Here is a 22,693-nt window from a genome sequence, read left to right on the forward strand (position 1 = left end):
ACATATCAGATTCCAAGACTTCAAGAGACCTCAAAGCTACCTAGCCCAATCGCTGGAAAGATTCAAGAGCTGCAGAGATTAAGAGACTTGCCAGATGATTACACAGCTTGCCCAAGATTACAGGCAATAGCAGTAAAAGTAACTATAATGGCAGCTACTATTTATTTAGTTCACACTAAGTGCTTTGCATTAATTTAGGCCTCAAAATTACCCAAAGTAGTAGATACTATTTACTCCCATTTTAGAAATGAGAAAAGGGAACCTTGGAGATATATTAAATATTGTCCAAGTTCTACCAGCCAATAAAGAGAGATGGTTCTTAAACCTCAGACTGTGTAACTCTAAAGTCTGTGCTCACAAGCCACCCTGCCGGGTTGGTATATATTATATTATACCAGATGCTGGTAGACCCTATCTAATCTTAACACACCAAGATAACACTTACATTCAAAAGAAAATGGAAGTTAGAGTAAGACACTGTATTTTATTTTATTTTTTTAAAGATTTTATTTATTTATTTTTCCCCCAAAGCCCCAGTACATAGTTGTCTGTCATAGCTGCACATCCTTCTAGTTGCTGTATGTGGGACACGGCCTCAGCATGGCTGGAGGAGTGGTGCCTCGGTGCGCACCCGGGATCGGAACCCAGGCCGCCGGCAGCGGAGAGCACGCACTTAACAGCTAAGCCACGGGGCCGGCCCAAGACACTGTATTTTAAACTTTTATAGCTCTTCATGGTTATTGAATTCTAACCCATGTTCATTCTACTACAGAGAAAAAAATGAGCTGTATAATATGACCTAAACCTAGTTAATGTTTGTATATATTAAAATAGCATCTAGACAAGATACAACTAGATCTCTTTTCAAAGCACAACATCCTCTTTCCTTATAGCTCTATAAGATTATTAGAAATGAAAGTAAGTTTCTTTTTTCTTTAAGTATTAAAACAAAACACCTTGACTTTATCCTTTCAGATCTTCCCTATTTATCAGGCTGACATTTTGAAATTTGGGTTTGCTATGAAAATAGCTTACCCAATGAAAGAGCATTGTATTGGGCCAATGTCTTTTTTGAGCACTGTGACTCTTGGTTTCATTGTTCTGTTTTGCTGCAGAATTACCATTGCTATTTTTAAATCATCGCTGTAGACTTGTCAGCTTTGAACCACTCCTGCTCTTGACTGCACTGGCTCCAGCCACCTTTTCAATCCTACTGATAAGCCATCCCACGTGTAATATTTTTTGGCTTCTCATCTATTTATAATTGCTTCTCGAAAACTAGAAAGTTGTGTTTGTGCTCTAGTTTTTTTTCCCCTAATCTACATTACCCCTCTGACTGAAATAATAACCTGTCATGCTTAAACTATTTGTGTAATGTAGAGGACACTCGGGCCTCCTACACACTGCTAATGGGACGCCAAATGTGGCTTTAGAAACTCAGATAAAAGTGGGTTTTACCTGGGCCAACACTGCATTCTGGGAAACAACATTTGCATGCACATTACTGACATAGGACCATCACACTGAGTATTTCTTGAGGAGTGGCAGCCTTCCTCCATCTGAAGTCAGAGACTCAGGGGGACATTCCCATGCCTCAAATGCAACTAGTGCCTTGGAACTGCCATTTTATGCTCAATGTGACACTGTGGTAGTACAATGACCGTGTCTTCCAACCAATGCTAATTTCCAGAGTATGGTTCTGAGATGCATCCCCGGCTTCACATCATGAGAGATTTGTTTTCATCCATACATTAATTCACTCATTCATTTACTAACTCAATATGTACTGATGAGCAAAATTTTTCCAAGCGCTTATCCCATAATAACGCCAACTTAAGAGCTATGTTATTAAACATTCTTGAATTAAATTCTTTACCTCTACCTTTTAATAAAAATGTAAGTAATGGATAACGTTTCTGAGCTTTTATGAAAAGCCAGCATAATACAGAAGTTAAGGGCATGGAACTCTAAAGCCAGAGGGCATGGGTTTGAATTTTGACTTTACCATTTAACTAGCTTTGTGAGCTTGGGCAACTACTCAACCCCTCTGGGCCTCAGTTTCTTCAGGCTTCAAGTAGGGATACTTATAGTATCTATCCCCAAAGGGTTATTATGAGGATTAAATAGGTACATTCCAGGAAAGCTCTTAAGACAGAGTACATAAGTACTTGCTGTTCTTATGCAGCAAGCACTGTGCTAAGTACATCACATAAATTATCTGGATTAAATATATAAGGCAGGCATTATTTTCATCCCAACTTAGAGATGAGTAACCCAAGTTTAAAAAGGTTAAATAACTTGCCCGAGGTTGTGCAGGTATAGCTAAGAGTGAAGCCAAGATTCCAACCCAGGCATTCTGCTAACAGAGCCCATTTGCTTAAAAACTCCACTACACTGTCCTGACAGAATTCTAACTTTCCAACCAAGCTGGGTTGGGTCAGGTCAGATGTGGTGTGATTTGGCCGGGCTTGGGTTCGGTTTATGGAATTGTATAAAAGTAAGCAACTCCGTAGAGAATATGACACTCTATCAGCAGCAGGCACCCCCCTACCCCCCACTGATGTATTAAATTGTGTCTCGATTAACTTCATTAATGTCTTTTTACTTTCCTGGGATTCTTGTTGGTGAACAGGAATTTTTCTGCACTCTGAAAGAGCAATTCAGCAACAAGAAAAACTGACCTTACTGAATTAGTTGCTATTCATGAAGTAGTTTTATTGAAATAGAACTGAATCACACCAAGGGTTGAAAGTGCCCTTTTTTATCTTTTAAGTATATATACAGATATAGATTCAAAGACAAAAGCTTCATGTAATTTCTAATGGAAATGGTATGGAAATAAATACTGAAAAATAACATGTAGACAATGAAATGATGAACTGCTCTGTCATCCCCTTTGAGAAATTCGAACTTCTTCCTCCTTCTGTGTGTAGAACATACAGCAGGAGTGGGGCAGGGGCCATGATTTTATAGGTAGGCTTCACATCCTTCAGGGACCGTCTGACTATCACACTGAGTAGTTTTACACCCCATCAAATAGATTCTCTTTGTTCAGAAAATAAACACAAGCCTTATCTCATATTGTTTGGCTAGTTATTTTAATTAGAGTAATGTGAGATATTAATTATCAATATCTCTGTTGGGTGGGAATTTTTCCTTACTCAAGGAAAAATCAACAACAATAACAACTGTTGAAATAAGGGCTAACTCTTATTGAGTGCTTTCTGTATGCCAAACATTTTATATGTTATCTAGTTTAATCCATATAGCACTCTATGGAGTAGGTACTGCTATCGTCTCTATATTATAGATGAGAGAACTGAACTGAGGTAAAGGATGTTGAAGTATCTACCCCAAGTATGGCAAGAACAGCTAACTCTTCACCAAAATTTGTGTTTCCCCTTCCAGAATCAAGCTGCCCAGACGGGGACTACATTTCCCAGCTTCCCTTGCATCTCGGTGGAACCATGTGACTAGTCCTCACCAAGAGAAAGCAGAGGAAGGGATGTGTGTCTTTTCCAGCCCTGTTAATTACTGGCTGTGCCTTCTCTATACTCCCTACTTTTCTGTTGACTGGATGCAGAAGATACTGAGGTTCTACGGGATGCAAGGACCACAAGATGAATGAGCCTTATCTGTGAATAACAATATGGAAGATTGCTCACCAGGAACATCAGCATTGGATTGTCACATGGGTAAGAAATAAAATTCTATTGTGTTAAAGCACGGATAATTTGGGGTTTATTTGTTATAGCAGCTAGTGCTATCCTAAGTAATACACAGGATTAATCTGGAGGAGTCAGAAAGCAAATCAAGGGATTTTGACTGTAGAGTCCCCATTCTCAACCACTCTACTCAGTGCCCCTCAGGAAAGGAGGCAGTAAGCTCTTCACTCCAGTTCATTCATGGCAGAAATGCACAGAGGGATAGAGATAGCATTAACAGACCAAGTCTAAAGAGCTCTTCTGAAGAGAATCCAGGCACACATGTGTCTCAGTGCATTGGATTTATCTTTGGCCACTTGGCGTCAAAAAAATCTACATCATCTTGAAATGGTGCTCACAGGAAGTTCACATTTCTTTTCTTGCTTTAAACTGAATGTCAGCTCTGCTTTCTGAGAACCCACCAAAAAAGACACTGGTTTAAGAAAGAAAAATAAAATAATTATTCTAGATACATTCCTGAGTGAATTAGGTAATCTTTGATTCTCTAAAACTGAGAAGTGTTCCCTAATGCAGCTGCACTCAAACTCCATAGTACAGACTTGAAGGGAACAACCAGGAACGGATTTAAGTGCTAACTGAACTCAAGCTCCCTGTCCCACGCCACCCCTACACTTTCCCTCAGCAGTCCCAGTTATTCAGGCCAATGCATACCTTTTTTATGGGCTAAATTTCCTGGATGGTTATGATTTTAAAATCTCTGGCCTCAGAGTGCTGTAATTACCTCTTGATGATGTAATTAGTAACAAAATTTAAGAGGGTATCATGGGACACCTAGAACCTTTCCAAACGCATCCACCTCATTTATAAAGGGTTTTGAACCACTTCCCCAACCAACTACCCATAAAACTGGGGCTCCCAGGGTGACAGAATTCACTCCTAGTGAACACAGCATACTGACCTATGCAATAACGACAGGTTGAAGAATATTATAAATGTTGTTAGTGACCAGTAACTCACAAGCACTCTCATTACCTTACCAGCAGTGCAGGCAGGTGTGCTGAAGTTAGCACCCTGGGATACATTAGACATGATGTAGGGAATTAGTCATTAGTCCCCATAAGGCGTGTTTTTTTCCCACTGTGGTGATGCGAAGAGTTTAACATGAGAGCTCCAGTGTGAGAGCTCAGCCAGCCTCTGGCAGCTTAGATGCTATCTAATGAGAGCTGTGCAGGCCAGCCCTGAGTTCACATGAGATGGGGATTTTCCTTTCAACCCTGCCCCTCACCTGCCACCCCCATCACAATGAAGATTGCCAAAAGAGAATTGAACACAGTCCTAAAGAGACGTTGTAAAGGCCCATTACAACAGCTTAATGTCCAACGCACACGTCTTCAGCCTGGGATGTGGCTGCTTGCTTTTCCAGGGTTTAAAGATTTTGAAATGTGAAGTGAAAGAAACTGGTTAGCAGGTAATTTGGCCTGTGTTAAAGCAAAGTTTTGTGGCATCAGACGTAACAATGTCAAACATGACAGCAAAATTCTATAATCTGGTAACATTTCACCTCATCAGTGAGGAAGAAGCAGCTAAACTTTGGAAGTCTTTTGGGACTCTTTGGACACTTCTAGAGTTAGTTTAAGAAACCATTGGCCTTGGACTCTCAATGGACCTCGGATATACAGATGAGCAAGCAAAGTACCCGCTTTGTATTGCTAGGATAAGTTCTGACATTAAAAGTCATCGATGACTTGGAAGAGAACGAGAGACTTGTTCCCAAGTCAAGGAATTGTGCAGAAATGATATTTGACTTACCTAGAATGAGAAAAGTACCACAGCAGAGAATGTGATTTAGAACACAAGCTCACCACGATGGAAATCTCTGGAAGAGTAAGGAACGGATCTAATGCTGAATGGGAAATTAAGTATTCCCTAAAATGAAGGCAAAGCTCCAAGTTTCAAATGTTCTGCCTGAACCTAACTTGAGTTTAGCCTATAAATGTTAGAATTGAACTGAGGAGCCTGGAAGAAATTTTATGGATCAGGGTAGAGAAAATAGAGGCTCTTGGGACCTTTCACTCAGGGCTGTCTTGAACATCAATATCCCCAGGAGGTGGAAAGTTTGACTCTTGGGGTCATCTTTCACTAGCTATGTTATCTTAAGCTAGGCGTTTATCTCCTCTGAATCTCATCTACAAAATAGAAATAATAGTATCTTCCCAATTTACTTCTCGTATTTATGGAGATCAAATGAGGTAAGGTAGGAGATTCCACTTAAGAAAACTGAAAGAACAGCTTGTTCCTAAATCAGAGAGAGCCCATATCCTGAAAGCTTCAAGCCCTACTCAAGGAAATGGCTTTGACCCTTGGCAGAGTAACAGTTTGGTTTAAAGGCCAAAGATTTATGGAGATGATCTGGACTCATACACCAGGTGTTGTGCAGCAAACACTGCTCTGAGTGAGGAGATACTAAAATGTATTATGGGGAATAAATGGTACCACTGGCACGCACATCCTGTCCTTCTAAAGCAAGGGGCACACTGAGAATGCTTCTTCAGAGGAGTGGCAGAGATACCATGTAAGTCCATTGTCATGACAACATGCCTGCTTCCTTCCTCATGAGTAGAAATGGTGTCTCCTTTGGAAAGTGACCCATGAGTCATTTCCCATCTCTGCCCCGCTAAGTGGGTGTGAATTACAAATTCCCATGCCTCCCCCTTCACTGCCACCTTCTCTTGTTCACTAAATTAATTCCCCTAGACATATACCAACAAGAGTCGCTCAGTAGCTCCCTCCTGCATTATTGCAGCAGCCAGTGAGGTCTCCCTACTGCTGGGCCACTCCACCCCAACATTTCCTGGGCACTATGGCCAGGTATGCCTTCCTAAAACACCACCTTAAGGAAGACTGGTGATTCTTCATGATCGACTCAAACTCCCTTATCTGCCAGTTAGGAGCATCCAAGACCTGGTCCCATTCATCTTTCAAAGCTTCTCTACTCATAACCTGTGCTTTATTCAAGCTAAACATGTTTTCCAAACATACAACATGTTTCCCCACCTCCCTGACTTTGCCCAGACTGCTTCCTTCCTCTTTTTGAGGTGCAACATCCAGACCAAAGGTGAGATCTTGACAGGGCTTTCCCTCTGCCCATATTGCTACAGTATCCTTGCAATACTGCCCTGCTAAAACGTGTCTCCTGCGTTACGCATTTTGAAACCCCTTAGCTGAATTCACCCTTCTATAGTTCTTTTGGATTTTGCTCAGAACAGTTACATTTTCCTTGTAACATAGCTCTTTATATGCTTGCTGTATTCTACCTTCTAGGCTGTAAATTCTTTGAGGTCAAGGAACCATGTCTTACCTTTATTTTCCCCTAATAATCTAATTCACTAGGTGTTCAATATTTTTTAAATGAATGAATTAATGAATAAATGAATGAAGTCTTACCTTTCTTCATTTACTCATGCTGTTCTACACAAAATGCTCTACTTTGGCTTCAAAATACCAGCCATCCTTCAATGTCAAGCTCAAGGCTCATTTGTTTCATAAAGCCTTCCCCAAGCTACCTCAGACCCCACCTACCCCTCTGCTGTATTTATAGTCTATATGCCAAAGAGCCAAACAGATTATCTCCTAAATGTTCACTATCTGTGTAAAGACACTGGTCTCCTCTAAAGCAGAGGGTCTTAAATCAGAGATCCATGGGTGGGATTAGGGAGACCATGAACATTCTAAAATTGAAGGCAAATTTTTGTGTAAATGTCCAGGTGCTTTAGAGTGTCCAAGAACTCCATGCCCACCCTGCAAAAGTTTAAAAGAACCACTGTTATAAGGGGATTTAAAGCTGAGATGGAGTCTGTCTTTTTTTCCCTCAGTGGCTAGCCAAGTGCTAGGAACAGAGAAGAGACTGTCCTTGAATGGCTGGAAGCATTCCCTTGACAGGACCAATGTCTCTTGGCTTCCACCGTGCCCACCTAGCACAGTCTCAGCCTGCGAGGTGGTGGGCAGAGTTTGGTAATGGCATCGTATGTAGGCAACCCTATGATCTAAGGATTACGATGAATTCATTCCTAAATCGGAATGGGGGAAGAGCACCTGGCCTAACAGAATTGCCTGTCTCGGTGTGAAATTCTCTGACAAGATGGAGAGCAGTGCTGTTGCTGCAGGAAGGCAGTCAGCCCTGGGTAGTTCTGAGAAGCCCATACAGGAGCTGGTCTCCTCTGGAGGCAGGCCTGGCTTGGTCCTAGGGGTTCAGGGCAGAATCCTTGCCCATCGTTTGCTCTCCTACCTTTCTGCCTGGCCTGGGCTGCTCTGGCCACCTTGTTGCCTCACAGCAGCACTGGAGGTCCTGAGAGGTCCAGAATCCGTTATGTGTTGAATTAATACAAAATAGCCTTTATAAAGCATAATGCTTTAGGGAGATAATGTTAGCAAAGAAATGTCAGAATTTTCACTTGGGGTTGAGTGGCAAGACAAAGTAAAGTCTGTTACCAGCTGTAATGTTTTTATAAGAAGAAATATTCCATGGAGTCTTTTAAGTTACAAAATGATGACTTTAGCTATTTAACAAAAGAGTTGATTAAAAAAAGAACAGAGGAAGTATGATTGGTGATTTTTGTTTTAACAAGCTGAATTCCTTTTGGTTTCTCCTTGATTTAAGTGAGGGTTTGTGTTACAAACCAAAAAAATTATAAGCAGCTAGTGCAGCCGTGGTTTCGATAAAACTCTCTTAAGTAATGATGATCCCACCTTATTTAGACAAGTCAGGGGTCAATATGGCCTTATTTGCTTCTGTTTTTCATTAGTGGCGCTCTCTCTGTAGCATCACACTTCCTACCAGCTCCCTGAATACACAGAGGATTCATGCTTCAGTTCTGCATGTATTAAGAATGCAGCCATAGCAACTACTAGCATTAATGAACTATTTGCTTATGCAGTAATAATTAACTTCCATTACATTACTTTGTGTGATTACTTTCTTAATTGCCTGAATTATGCATCCATTTAATATTTAATAACCATTCTCAGAAATCAGACACTGGTAAAAAACAAATTGCTCACAGTTTCCTTGCAATAATTAAGCTCACAAGAATAAATGAAACCTTTTAAAAACGAATGCCTTGTGATTATATCCCTGCATATAGAACAAGATCCTAAATTAGTTATTTATTAAATCTAAATTTAAGTCCAAATAGTACATTTTTCACTTTCACCTCGGGAAATCAACCTGCACAGTACCTGCTATCAACAACAGAATTAAGTGCCTTCTATTTTTGGGGGGAGTCACAAGCTACATTAATATTTATTACCATGCAAAATTCAAAAGTCCTTAAAATATTGTGTTTATTACTTATTTCAACTTGGCATCTCTTTTACACAAGGTAAGTAAGATGTTTAGTTGGAGACTGAAGTGTTAGAAAATTAGATCAATAGCTCTCCATTAAGATGGGCTATTGTGAGAGTCCCCATTCTTTTCTGCTTCCCCGCCCCACCACCATACACACTCACATGCGTACTCAGGCCCGTACATCCACCTCCTAGCCCCTTATACAACGGCAAAAACACACACATGCAATGCGCTGTATTTTTAGCCAAGCAGAAGGAGATTCACGGCAATTTATCCTCATCCATTTACACTCACAGCCAGGCCGTTTGATCTCCCTGCCTTTTCAGGTTGCCAGCTAGAGCTCTCAGAACCCCCATGCCCTTCTGCCGGCACCCAGGCAAAGCCACACGCTGATTTGCAAAGTGATAATGCTATTATCTTATTGTACATCAGCTTCAGTTCCCACTGGCTTGCAAAGTCATCACTGTCTTAACAAATAAAACGTGCGACAGCTTTATTGCAGGTTTCTTGGTGAATAGATTTTATTGAATCTGGACAAGACAGCTTTTTTTTTTATCTTCCTGGGACCGCATCTGCAAAATTGTTCTGCCATTCCACATTGATTATGGCAGCCATGTACAGACATGTTTATCTGAACCATAACCATGTTAGTCTTAAGCTACAGGGACACAGGGATGTTATTTACCCACTGTTACCCTGTGCATACATAATATACACAAAATAATGTGAGCCACATGAAAAAGGGGAGGGGGGAACTGAAAGCATTTTGTACCAAATGAGCTAGTTCAGAAAAATAGGTGCAGCCTAAGAGACTATATGCAGAGTGCCAAGCAAATAACTGAGATGAACCATTTTCCTACCAGAGAGGAGAATCTTTTTACAAGGCATGGAAATAGCCACGGGGAAGGGGTAGCGTTGGGGGCGGGGGTTGGTTTGTGGCGAACAACCTGAGTTTAGGGTGTCACAAGTCAACAATGACTGTATCCTGAGTTTCTAAACTGAGCTAAATTGATGCCAATCTTGCTGACTGTTGTTACAGTGGGCCGAGTCATTAGGATTTGCTTTTTAAATGATCTCACAGCCTGTGAGGCTGAGAGCTGCTAGCAAGGCAAGGTTAGAGAGAAAATGATAGCAGTATGTTGATGCTTCACAGACCTCATGATAGTTTCCGTCTGTCATTATTTACGTCTGACTAGATGCGTCATGTCAGCTACCTAGAAGGCACTTTAATATGTAGCCCTCGTTTGCCTCCGCTCTTGCGCAGCCAGACCGGGATACTATTATTTTTGCATCACTACACTTAGGTGAAACTTGCTTCAATCTTTCCGTAATGACACACAAAAGAAATAAAAATGGTTGTGTTCAAGTTATTATACATGCTTGTATTCTAACAGGCCTCGTCAGCATGGCTCAGAAAAAGAAAAAAGTGAATTTAAATCAATAAACAGACATTTATTAAAAGGTCAGCTTAATTTTATTTGTTTCAGCTTCTTCGCCAATATTTTAGGTAAAACTATTTTTCTTTGGCTTTGGTTTAGTGTCATTGTTATTGGATGGACTCACTAGGGGGAAAAGATATAAAACTAATATTTGATCAAATTTGCTCATGTTGTTTAACACCATCTTATATCATTTTTATAAATTCTACCAGCGGCACTGTAAATAAAGTCACACGAAAAGCTTTCGTTTTATGTCTACATTATTGGCATCATTAAGGACAAATTTTCAAACAGTGTGCATTTATCTGTAAAACTATATACAGAGAGTCCTAACCTTAGAGCCCATAGTGATTTTTAAATCTAGGACAGCTATTTCATATATCAGAAAAAAATACTATGATGGCAAAAAATAAAATAGGATATTTATGGTGTCTTTCACCAATATCATCTTAACAAATGAAACCACCACTACTCTGTACCCGTCCCTGGTAGAGAAAAGGAATGTTAGCTGAAAAGATTTCTATAATGTTAGAATTTATTGATACCATTTTATATTGAAAACTGCAACATAGCTTTAGTAGGAAGCACATTGTAATAAGGCCAACATATTCTAGGTGATTTTTCCCTTATGCTTTAAAAAATGTAATAAATATAACTGGATTTAAGCGTGAATGAAACAATCTATGAACACATTTGAAAATATGAAAGCTTATATATATATGTAATACATCAGTAAAAATACAGTTTGAAATTTTTCTTTCCATGCATAATTTAGTACAAAAGCTTGAAAAGTTACAATTAAAAAAATAAAATAATGCACACAGACTGATTCTTAGGATTACATGTTTATAAAGTTTCCACCAAGATTCTATATTTAAACAGTAAACAGCACTGTAGTATCCAGAAAATGACTTCTTACTCTAAAATGAGTAATTTAGATAGGAGAGAGAAAAATGCACTAACCCATCTTGCCTTCTGAGTTCTAACTTTTAACAGAATCTCAGGACTGCAGTATGAACTGAACAGATTTCTATCGAAAGCCTGGGTCATTCTGAAATAACTGGGGATGTGTGGTACTTGATCTCCTTATTTAGATAGAAGAAGTGTTTGTATTTTTGAAGTCTGCACAAGCCGTGTAAGCATAAAAGTATGATGACAGAGATCTCTTTTCTGTTTTAAGGATCAGACGCCAGTTTCATGAGATGATATTTTCAGGTTGACGTATTCGCGTCTGCGGCATATTTTTATAAATTTCAAGTATAACACTTTGTTATGACTAAATGAAATGTCCTGAATACATATACACATATTTTATATATATATATATACATTTTTAGAATGCCATAGAATTTGCATTTTTAACCAATGTGACTGTCATAAACTACTAAGACAAATACCAAATACAGTTATTTGAAAAAGAATCGATCACTTCTCCCGATCACCTAAATTTTTAAGTAACTACATTATAGCACGTACGTTAAAATACTTTTTAAAAAAATGTTTTGCCCAAGGCGTTTTTCTTACCTCCTGCTCAAGCTACATGTGAGTTGTGGCAAAAAATGAACAGTAGGTGGCAGTCAAACCACTAAACTGCTTCAAGCCTTCATTAACTAGAATCTGTTGTTAAGAGTAATAGGAAAGTAGTATATTTTTCCATTTTAAAGAATTCATTTTATAATTAATCTTGAAATACATTTCTAAGGTCCCAAGCCGCTGAAATAGTGAGCTGATTGCATTCTTAAGCGAATAAGCCCAGATAAAAGTGATTTAATTCAAGAACACTTTCTGCTCTGTCTCCATGACTTTTTTTTCCTTTTTTCATTTCTCTGTTATTACCGTTTTAACGTGTGTCTTTACGCAGTTTGGTAGTTGTGGACATGATCAGCACATTCTTGGGCCGGAGCCCAGGACTGTGTAAGTCATACTTATATATCTTTGTGCAAATTTTAAATAACCTGTAGGAGCTTTTCTCTCCCCTGATCTTATAGACTGAATGTGTCTAATCCCTTTCTGTGCCTCAGAAAATAAACTTGTTTATGGGGAGAAGGTTCCAGACAAGTAGCTGAAACACAGAAGGAACATCCTTTAAAGCAGAGAATTGTGGACATCTGAAAATGCAGACAGTGTGAATGGAAAGGAGCTTTGCATAAAAGGCCATGTCATCCCCATGAGAGGAAGGGCCTTAACTGTTGGGATCACCGTGGCATCCCCACGGTTGAGAACAGGGCACCAGGTAGATAGTAAATGTTCAACGAATATTTGCTGAACGAATCAATGAGTGGCCAAAATCCAAGTCCTACACATCTCTCAGACATCTATCCTGGAAGTTTTTGCTTTTGTCTCAGTTCTTCACAATGATAAACCTATGCTCCCACTTCCCACCATTGTCCCTCCCCCAGACATTGTTGCTAATTACTATCATTGGGAATTGACATGGCACCACCAAGACAACACATAAGGACATGACTCCAGTCTAGTCGATTTGGAATGTAGGTGATGCCTTTCCTGTGAGTTACTGGCCACAGTTGTTTCTAAAACTCTAAGCTCATGCTACAAAAAAAGCAAACTATGAAGTAGCATTGGCCTAAATCTGGGACAACTTGATTAATTTACTTACCTGCCTGTGCCTCAGTTTCCTCATCTGAAATGTGAGAATAGTAATAGTGCCTACTTTAGTAGGGTTGGGGTAAAAACTAAATGAGTCAGCACATGTAAGAAACTTAGACTGTTGTCAGGCACATGGTGAATCCTCCATAAATATCAGTTATTATTACTACATTTTATTATTAGATTTGTTATTAACAGTATTATTATTTACCACTGGTCTGTGCTCATACATAACACTTTACAAAACAATTTTTGTTCACCGTTATCTGTGCATTTCAATGAGAATCACTGTGACAGTGAATGGACTGGGTGATATAAAGAAAAGTTTGTACAATAGAACCAGCGGCCTCAGAACAATGAAGTATGACATGGAAAGGGATATGTTTTAAGTTGACCAACAATTTGATTTTCTTTTCTTGTTTTTTCTTTTTTGACCCAGCTTTAGAGACAGCTGGGAAATAATTAACACTCCCTACCTCCCCCTCTCCCACCCTGCTCTTCCTCACGTCTCAGTCCAACTGAGCTCTGAAAATATTTTCCAAAAATTTAAAGCTCACCTCAAACCAAGGACTCAGAAATTCTCACTGATTTTGAATTTTTTCCCCAGATCTATACCTTAGTTCATTAAAATGACCGTGGTAAGGACAATCAACTTAAGAAGGAGACATTATAAGATGATTTCCTTTTATCCTTTGTTGAAACAAAGAGCTGCATTTTGTTAAAGCTAAATTCAGATCCCTCGGGGACCTAAGTTTAGTTCAAACGTCAGAAAGGAGGCAACTCAAGCTGTGTTTACAATCTGGCAGTTCACTTCCCTCGTATGCAGGTAGCAGTGGGTAAGCCCTACAGACCAGATTTTAAGGTAGCAGTAATAAGCATTTTCTAATCTTGCTAGGAAGATAAAACACTTTTCTTCAACCTATCCATCAATTTGTCTCCTCCCATAGCAAACCCTCTACAGTATTTTAGCAAAAAATGTGAACTAGTCAAGTCTAAGAAAATAATAAGTAATTTGATAACTTTCTGAGACACAGGTTCCCTTTTTCCAGAATCTTCTACTCTCTTAGGTGACTCTTTGAGGAAGGAGGTCAAAATATTGAGTTTGAGCAATTTAAATAGGAGACATTGAGTAATTTAAAAATGAGACATTCCGTACAAGACCCATTCATTTAAATTATGTGAAAATCCAAGGTAGACTGTGGGTAATTAGGAGCTGTGTAAGTCCTCAGGCAATTTCAGTGGGGGTTAGGAGATTGCTGTAATGGAATATGACAAGGTTCCTTTTGTTTTTCATAAAATGTTGTATTCCCCCTTGAAATGTAACAAATCCTTAATGAAATCACAGCCCCTTTATTGTTAGGGAATACTTTTTATGTTTTGAGAGATCAACAATGTCAAAACAATTACTGCAAATTAATGATGGACGAACCTCAAAAGATTCAGAGGTTGGTTAGTTCAAACATATGAGGCCTCACGTGAACCTATGTGAAGGCTCTAGTTGAAATCTTACCTGATAAGGTGCTCCCGTGAGAGATATGAGGGCCGATGCAATGCAATGCTGTGTTGCTCTGGGGAGAAAATACTGGGTGAGGAGACAGGAAATCTGATTTTTACTGGTTATGTTACTCACCTCCTGGATTATCCCAAAGAAATAACCAGGAATATCTGGACATGGTTTTCTCTTTGGTTTTCCGTTCTTTTCTTCTTTTCTTTGTTTCTTGGGGGTTGTTCATTTATGAAGAGAAATAAATTATTTTCTGTGAAGAACTGGAAGACTATTGAGGAAAAAAAAAAAGACCATTTTTACAGTTTATAAGTAAAACCCATAGATGGATTAATAGTAATTAGTTTCTGCTAAGCCAGAAACACACACTTTCATTTGGCCCTCAAATAGTGAAATGATTTATAGGTTCTAGCCAAGTGCGTAAGCAAAATTATGGTGGTAGCTGTGCATATTATAGCCAATGCCACACGTATTTAATGTGATTTATTTATAGCTAAGAGAATTGAGGAAGGAGCAAACCAAAAATTTGCTTTATAAATGTCATGCCAAACTAATCTCCTTTTGTGTGAATACGTGGATACTCACTGGTAAGTCAATATAGAATCCTTGCAAAGTGGATATTTTTTTTTTTTTAATTTTTTGTTTATTGCAGCAACATTGGTTTATAACATTGTAAAAATTTCAGGTGTACATCATTGTACTTCTATTTCTGCATGGACTACATCATGTTCACCACCAAAATACTAATTACAACCCATCACCACACACATGTACCGAATTATTCCTTTCACCCTCCTCCCTCCCCTCCTCCCCTCTGGTAACCACCAATCCAATCTCTGTCCCTATGTATTTGTTTATTGTTGTTATTATCTACTACTTAATGAAGGAAATCATACGGTATTTGACCTTCTCCCTCTGACTTATTTCACTTTGCATTATACCCTCAATGTCCATCCACGTTGTCACAAATGGCTGGATTTCGTCATTTCTTATGGCTGAGTAGTATTCCATTGTGTATATATACCACAGCTTCTTTATCCATTCGTCCCTTGATGGGCACTTAGGTTGCTTCCAAGTCTTGGCTATCGTGAATAAGGCTGCAATGAACACAGGGGTGCATGTACCTTTGCAAATTGGTGTTTTCAAGTTCTTTGGATAAATACCCAACAGTGGAATAGCTGGATCATATGGTAGTTCTATCGTTGATTTTTTGAGGAATCTCCATACTGTTTTCCGTAGTGGCTGCACCAGTTTGCACTCCCACCAGCAGTGTATGAGAGTTCCCTTCTCTCCACATCCTCTCCAACACATGTTGTTTCCTGTCTTGTTAATTATAGCCATTCTGACGGGCGTGAGGTGATATCTCATTGTAGTTTTGATTTGCATTTCCCTGATAATTAGTGATTTTGAACATCTTTTCATGTGTCTGTTGGCCATCTGTATATCTTCTTTGGAGAAATGTCTGTTCAGGTCTTTTGCCCATTTTTTAATTGGGTTGGTAGTTTTTTTGTTGTTGAGATGCATGAGTTCTTTATATATTTTGGAGATTAAGCCCTTATCAGATGTATGGTTTGCAAATATCTTCTCCCAATTGTTAGGTTGTCTTTTCGTTTTGTTGATGGTTTCCTTTGCTGTGCAGAAGCTTTTTAGTTTGATGTAGTCCCATTTGTTTATTTTTTCTATTGTTTCTCTTGCCCGGTCAGATGTGGTGTTTGAAAAGATGTTGCTAAGACCGATGTCGAAGAGCGTACTGCCTATGTTTTCTTCTAGAACTTTCACAGTTTCAGGTCTTACATTCAAGTCTTTAATCCATTTGGAGTTAATTTTTGTGTATGGTGTAAGGTAAGGATCTACTTTCATTTTTTTGCATATGGCTATCCAGTTTTCCCAACACCATTTGTTGAAGAGACTTTCTTTTCCCCATTGTATGTTCTTGGCTCCTTTGTCAAAGATTAGCTGTCCATAGATGTGTGGGTTTATTTCTGGGCTTTCGATTCTATTCCATTGATCTGTGTGTCTGTTTTTGTGCCAGTACCATGCTGTTTTGGTTACTATAGCTTTGTAGTATATTTTGAAATCAGGAAGTGTGATACCTCCAGCTTTGTTCTTTTTTCTCAGGATTCCTTTAGCTATTCGGGGTCTTTTGTTGTTCCATATAAATTTTAGAATTCTTTGTTCTATTTCTGTGAAAAATGTTGTTGGAACTTTGATAGGGATTGCATTGAATCTATAGATGGCTTTAGGAAGTATGGACATCTTAACTATGTTAATTCTTCCAATCGAAGAGCACGGAATATCTTTCCATTTCTTTGTGTCTTCTTCAATTTCTTTCAGAAATGTTTTATAGTTTTCGGTGTACAGATCTTTCACCTCTTTGGTTAAGTTTATTGCTAGGTATTTAATTCTTTTTGTTGCAATTGTAAATGGGATGGTATTCTTAATTTCTCTTTCTGCTACTTCGTTGTTAGTGTACAGAAATGCAACTGATTTTTGTATGTTGATTTTGTATCCTGCAACTTTACCATATTGGTTTATTACTTCTAAAAGTTTTCTGGTGGATTCTTTAGGGTTTTCTATATATAAAATCATGTCATCTGCAAATAGTGACAGTTTCACTTCTTCCTTTCCAATTTGGATCCCTTTTATTTCTTCCTCTTGCCTGATTGCTCTGGCTAGGACTTCCAATACTATGTTAAATAGGAGTGGTGACAGTGGGCATCCTTGTCTGGTTCCCGTTCTTAGAGGGATAGCTTTCAGTTTTTCACCATTGAGGATGATATTAGCTGTGGGTTTCTCATATATGGTCTTTATTATGTTGAGGTACTTTACTTCTATACCCATTTTATTCAGAGTTTTTATCATAAATGGATGCTGTACCTTGTCAAATGCTTTCTCTGCATCTATTGAGATGATCATGTGATTTTTGTTCTTCATTTTATTAATGTGGTGTATTACGTTGATTGATTTGCGAATGTTAAACCATCCCTGCATCCCTGGAATAAATCCCACTTGATCATGGTGTATAATCTTTTTAACGTATTGTTGTATGCGATTTGCTAATATTTTGTTGAGGATTTTCGCATCGATGTTCATCAGTGATATTGGCCTGTAATTTTCTTTTTTTGTGTTGTCCTTGTCTGGTTTTGGTATCAGGGTAATGTCAGCTTTGTAGAATGAGTTAGGGAGCTTCCCCCCCTCCTCAATTTTTTGGAAGAGTTTGAGAAGGATAGGTATTAAGTCTTCTTTGACTGTTTGGTAGAATTCACCAGGTAAGCCGTCTGGTCCTGGACTTTTATTTTTGGGGAGGTTTTTGATTACTGTTTCGATCTCCTTACTGGTGATTGGTCTATTCAAATTCTCTACGTCTTCTTGATCCAGTTTTGGAAGGTTGTATGATTCTAAGAATTTATCCATTTCTTCCAGATTGTCAAATTGGTTGGCATATAGTTTTTCATAGTATTCTCTTATAATCTTTTATATTTCTGAGGTGTCTGTTGTAACCTCTCCTCTTTCATTTCTGATTTTACTTATTTGTGCCTTCTCTCTTTTTTTCTTGGTGAGTCTAGCTAAAGGTTTGTCTATTTTGTTGATCTTTTCAAAGAACCAGCTCTTGGTTTTATTAATTTTTTCTATTTTTTTTTGGTCTCCATTTCATTTATTTCTGCTCTGATTTTTATTATTTCCCTTCTTCTACTGATTTTGGGCTTTGTTTGTTTTTCTTTTTCCAGTTCCTTTAGGTGCATTATTAGATTGTTTATTTGAGATTTTTCTTGTTTGTTGAGATAGGCCTGTATCGCTATAAACTTCCCTCTTAGAACCGCTTTTGCTGTATCCCATAAATTCTGGCATGTCGTATTTTCATTTTCATTTGTCTCCAGGTATTTTTTGATTTCTTCTTTGATTTCTTCGTTAACCCAGTCGTTGTTCAGTAGCATTTTGTTTAATCTCCATGTATTTGTGGCTTTTCTGATTTTCTTCCTATAGTTGATTTCTAGTTTCATACCGTTGTGGTCAGAAAAGATGCTTGGTATTATTTCAATGTTCTTAAATTTATGGAGACTTGTTTTGTGGCCTAATATGTGATCAATCCTGGAGAATGTTCCATGTGCATTTGAAAAGAACGTGTATTCTTCGGTTTTTGGATGGAATGCTCTGTATATATCTACTAGGTCCATCTGTTCTAGTGTGTCGTTTAAGGCCAATGTTTCCTTATTGATCTTCTGTTTGGATGATCTATCCGTTGGTGTAAGTGGAGTGTTAAAGTCCCCTACTATTATTGTGTTACTGTCTATTTCTGTTTTTATGTCTGTTAATAATTGCTTTATATATTTAGGTGCACCTACATTGGGTGCGTAGATATTTACAAGTGTTATATCCTCTTGTTGGATTGTTCCCTTGATCATTATGTAATGCCGTTCTTTGTCTCTTTTTACAGTTTTTGTTTTAAAGTCTATTTTGTCTGATATGAGTACTGCTACCCCAGCTTTCTTTTCATTGCCATTTGCGTGGAGTATCTTTTTCCATCCCTTCACTTTCAGTTTGTGAGTGTCTTTAGGTCTGAAGTGTGTCTCTTGTATGCAGCATATATATGGGTCTTGTTTTTTATCCAGTCAGCCACCCTATGCCTTTTAATTGGAGCATTTAGTCCATTGACATTTAAAGTAGCTATTGATAAGTATGTACTTACTGCCATTTTTTAACTTTTTTTTTTTTTCCCTCAGTGTTTTAGTAGTCCTTCTCTGTTCCTTACTTCTTCTATACAGAATTGATGGTCACTTTAGTTTGACCTCTGTCTGAAAGCTGTGCTCTTTAACTCCCTCACTCCCTCCTTTTATGTTTTTGATATCATATCTAACCTCTTTTTTGTGCATTTGTATCCATTACGTTCTAATCGTGGAAATAGATAATTTTTCCTATTTGTGGTCTTCTCTTTTCCCCTTAAATCAGTCCCTTTAACATTTCTTGTAGCACTGGTTTCTTGGTGACAAACTCCTTTAATTTTTGCTTATCTGGGAAAATTTTGATCTCTCCTTCCATTTTGAATGATAACCTTGCTGGGTAGAGTATTCTTGGCTGTAAGTTTTTTTCTTTTAGTACTTTAAATATATCGTGCCATTCTCTTCTAGCTTGTAAGGTTTCTGCTGAGAAGTCAGCTGATAGCCTTGTGGGGTTTCCTTTGTATGTAACTTGACATTCTCTTGCGGCTTTTAGGATTCTCTCTTTATCTTTAATTCTGGACATTTTGATTATGATGTGTCTTGGTGTGGGCCTCTTTGGGTTTATCTTGTTTGGGGTTCTCTGTGCTTCCTGTACCTGGATGTCTGTTTCCTTCCTTAGGTTAGGGAAGTTTTCATCTATTATTTCTTGAAATAGATTCTCTGCCCCCTTGTCTCGCTCTTCTCCTTCCGGGACACCTATAACACGGATGTTAGTGCGCTTGATGTTGTCCCAGAGGTCCCTTAGACTGCCCTCACTCTTTTTAATTCTTTTCTCTTTTACCTGTTCACCTTCGGTAATTTCTTCTAGTCTTTCTTCCAGCTCACAGATCCGTTCTTCTGTATCCTCTACTCTGCTTTTGAGTCCCTCTAATGAATTTTTCATTTCCAGTATTGTATTCTTCATTTCTGATTGGTTCTTTTTTATATCTTCCATTTCTTTGTTGACATTCTCACTGAGTTCATCTATTCTTCTCCCCAGATCAGTGAGCATCCTTAACACTCTTAGCTTGAACTCTCTGTTGGGTAGGTTGCTCATTTCTGTTTCACTTAGTTCCTTTTCTGGGGTTTTGTCCTGTTCCCTTACTTGGAATGTATTCTTTTGCCTCCTCATTTTGCCTCTTTCCCTGTGCTTGTGTCTACGTATTAGGTAGGTCAGCTATGTCTCCTGCTCTTGGATAGGTGACCTTATGTAAGTGATGGCTTAGGAGGCTTCCAGTGTGCTTCCCTCAGTTCTCAATGTTCCAGGGGTGGCCCCTATGTGGGCTACGTGTGTCCTTCTATTGTGGCCTATTAGATCTCCCTATAGGCGCCCAGGGAGGCTGAGTTATGCTCCTGGCCAGCTGTTGTAATGCTCAGCTGCTTGTAGTTGTTGTGGGCCCTTCAGTCTCTTTATCAGGTGTGGGGAGCCCCAGCACAGTTGGCTGCAAGTTCTAATACCACATTTGTGTTGCAGTATTTCTTTTAAGTGAGTAGGCCCCCACCGTGGCAGGTTGTTAGGCTCAGGGCCTTACAATTGCTGTAAGCCTCTAGCCTATTAGGTCTCTTGTCAGCTCTCTGAGGATTGCAGCTGGGTGGGGCTGCTCTCAGGCACAGGAGCACCCAATTGTTTCAGGCTTTGGAAGGTGGGGCAAACCTCCTATGTGGGTCTTTGAGAAGCACAAGTCTTCTGCAGCTGACAAGCCCTGTTGCCCACAGGTCCACACACACAGTCAACACAGTCCTGCCCCGTGTGAGCGCCCTGACCTCCCCAAGCGGACCCAGTCTCTCCACGGCGGGAGCCTCACACACTCCACCAGCACCCCACACTCTCCACCCGCTCCTTGTGCACACCCTGCCCCGCTCAAGTTGGCTCAGTTGCCAGGCTGCAGGGAATCCAGTCACCAATCTATGCAGGCCCACACGTTGCCTGAGGGCTTGTTGTTGGGTTGGGCCAGTCTCTAGGGTGGGCTGCCTGCCCTGGCTGAGCTGGATTAAATCGGTGCTCTAGCGGGTGGAGCAGACCCTGGGCTAGCAGGTCTCAGGGAGAACTCCAATGGCGTCTGTGTCAGCACGCCCACACCAGGTCACAACAATGGCCGCCGCCAATGTCCCAGTCCCTGGAGAGGTCTCACCCCTCACCGAGATGCACTCAGGGCCTATTAGGTGAGTCTCTTGTCACCGAAGCACTGTGTACCTTTCTTTCTGGTGATTTTAGGATGCTTTCTGGAACGGGTGAGTTTGTGCGCGGGCCCTTTAAGAGCCAGTTTTAGTTTCTTTGTGAACCCGGTTTTCTGGGGGTGCTCCCCAATGCTTTAGTAGCAGGCAAAGTCAGATATTATGCCACTGGTGTCGATTGTGCTGGGTCCACAAAATGCCCACAGCTGGGGCGCTCCCCGGCTCAGGGCCCCGCGCCTCCAGGGAGGCTGCGTACCTGTGAGCTGCTCCCGGCGGCCGTGAAGCTGGCGGCTTGTGAAGGCGGCGTTTTTCCTCTCCGGAAGGGAGTCTCTGCCTCTTCTACCCCAGTTAGGATTGTCCGTTGTTGCAGGAGTTCCTCTCATCCAGTTTTCAGCTCTGTCTCAGGGGTAATTTTTCCACGAGTAGTTGTAAATTGGCTGTGTCCACGGGAGGAGGTGAGTTCAGAGTCTGCCTACGCCGCCATCTTGACTCCGCCCCCTCCAAAGTGGATATTTTAATTTTAGACAAACATGAAATTAAATACCTTGCACTATCATGGACTAGAGAAATAAGTGTAGGCCGGATGATGATGTAAACTAGAAGTACTCTGTAATTGTTCCAGTCTTATTTGGCTTTTTTTCCCAATAATAAGGTTGAAGTCATAAAAGTCAGGCCTATTAAACTGTCAGAGAACAACAAAAAATTGGGAGGAAGACTTGCTATGTTGGATGGCACCATTAAGATTCAAAAAACTTAATAGGCTGGAAGATACACTAAAATAAATCAGATGAATTTTAACAGATTTAGAGTCCTTCATTTAGGTTCAAATACACTCACATACAAACTGCACACACACACATATATAAAAGAGAAGGGACATTGGTTTTTAGTGGTCTGTATATAAATGGCCATGGTCTCTAGTTGACGCCAGTTGAGTAAAAGTTTGGAATGACTATCAATGTGGCAATGCCAAAAACATGAATGTAATGACAGTTCACACATAGACTACTCTCAAGCATTATTTCATTTATTTCTAGTATCATCATTTTATAGATGAAAAAATAGAGGTAGAGAAAGGGTAGGTAACTATCTTGGGGCAAAGTCAAGATAATAATGCCAGCGTCTGCCCCGAGATGCTCTGAATCGCCATTCACTCGTGACTTTCAGCTCAGGGAAAGTAACTGCCCATTGTTCTCTGGGCTGGAGTCTGGCTCTCAGTTCTCTGTCCATCTTAAGAAGGACAGGGATAAAATGCAATGTAA

At 39.6% G+C, this 22,693-nt stretch overlaps 1 long non-coding RNA gene across 3 annotated transcripts in view; it reads left to right on the plus strand.

Moving 5' to 3' along the window:
• The window catches only part of LOC147916308 (uncharacterized), a 78,818-nt gene that overhangs the window by 20,086 nt on the left and 36,039 nt on the right, over positions 1-22,693 (plus strand). For all 3 annotated transcript variants that reach the window (XR_015553223.1, XR_015553222.1, XR_015553221.1), the window contains exon 2: positions 3,409-3,695. This is a non-coding gene — a long non-coding RNA (uncharacterized LOC147916308). The remainder of the gene's footprint in view (positions 1-3,408; positions 3,696-22,693) is intronic.

The sequence above is a fragment of the Ceratotherium simum genome, chromosome 9, assembly GCF_057802395.1.
Source record: "Ceratotherium simum simum isolate JZ-2026a chromosome 9, ASM5780239v1, whole genome shotgun sequence".
Lineage (NCBI taxonomy): Eukaryota > Metazoa > Chordata > Mammalia > Perissodactyla > Rhinocerotidae > Ceratotherium > Ceratotherium simum.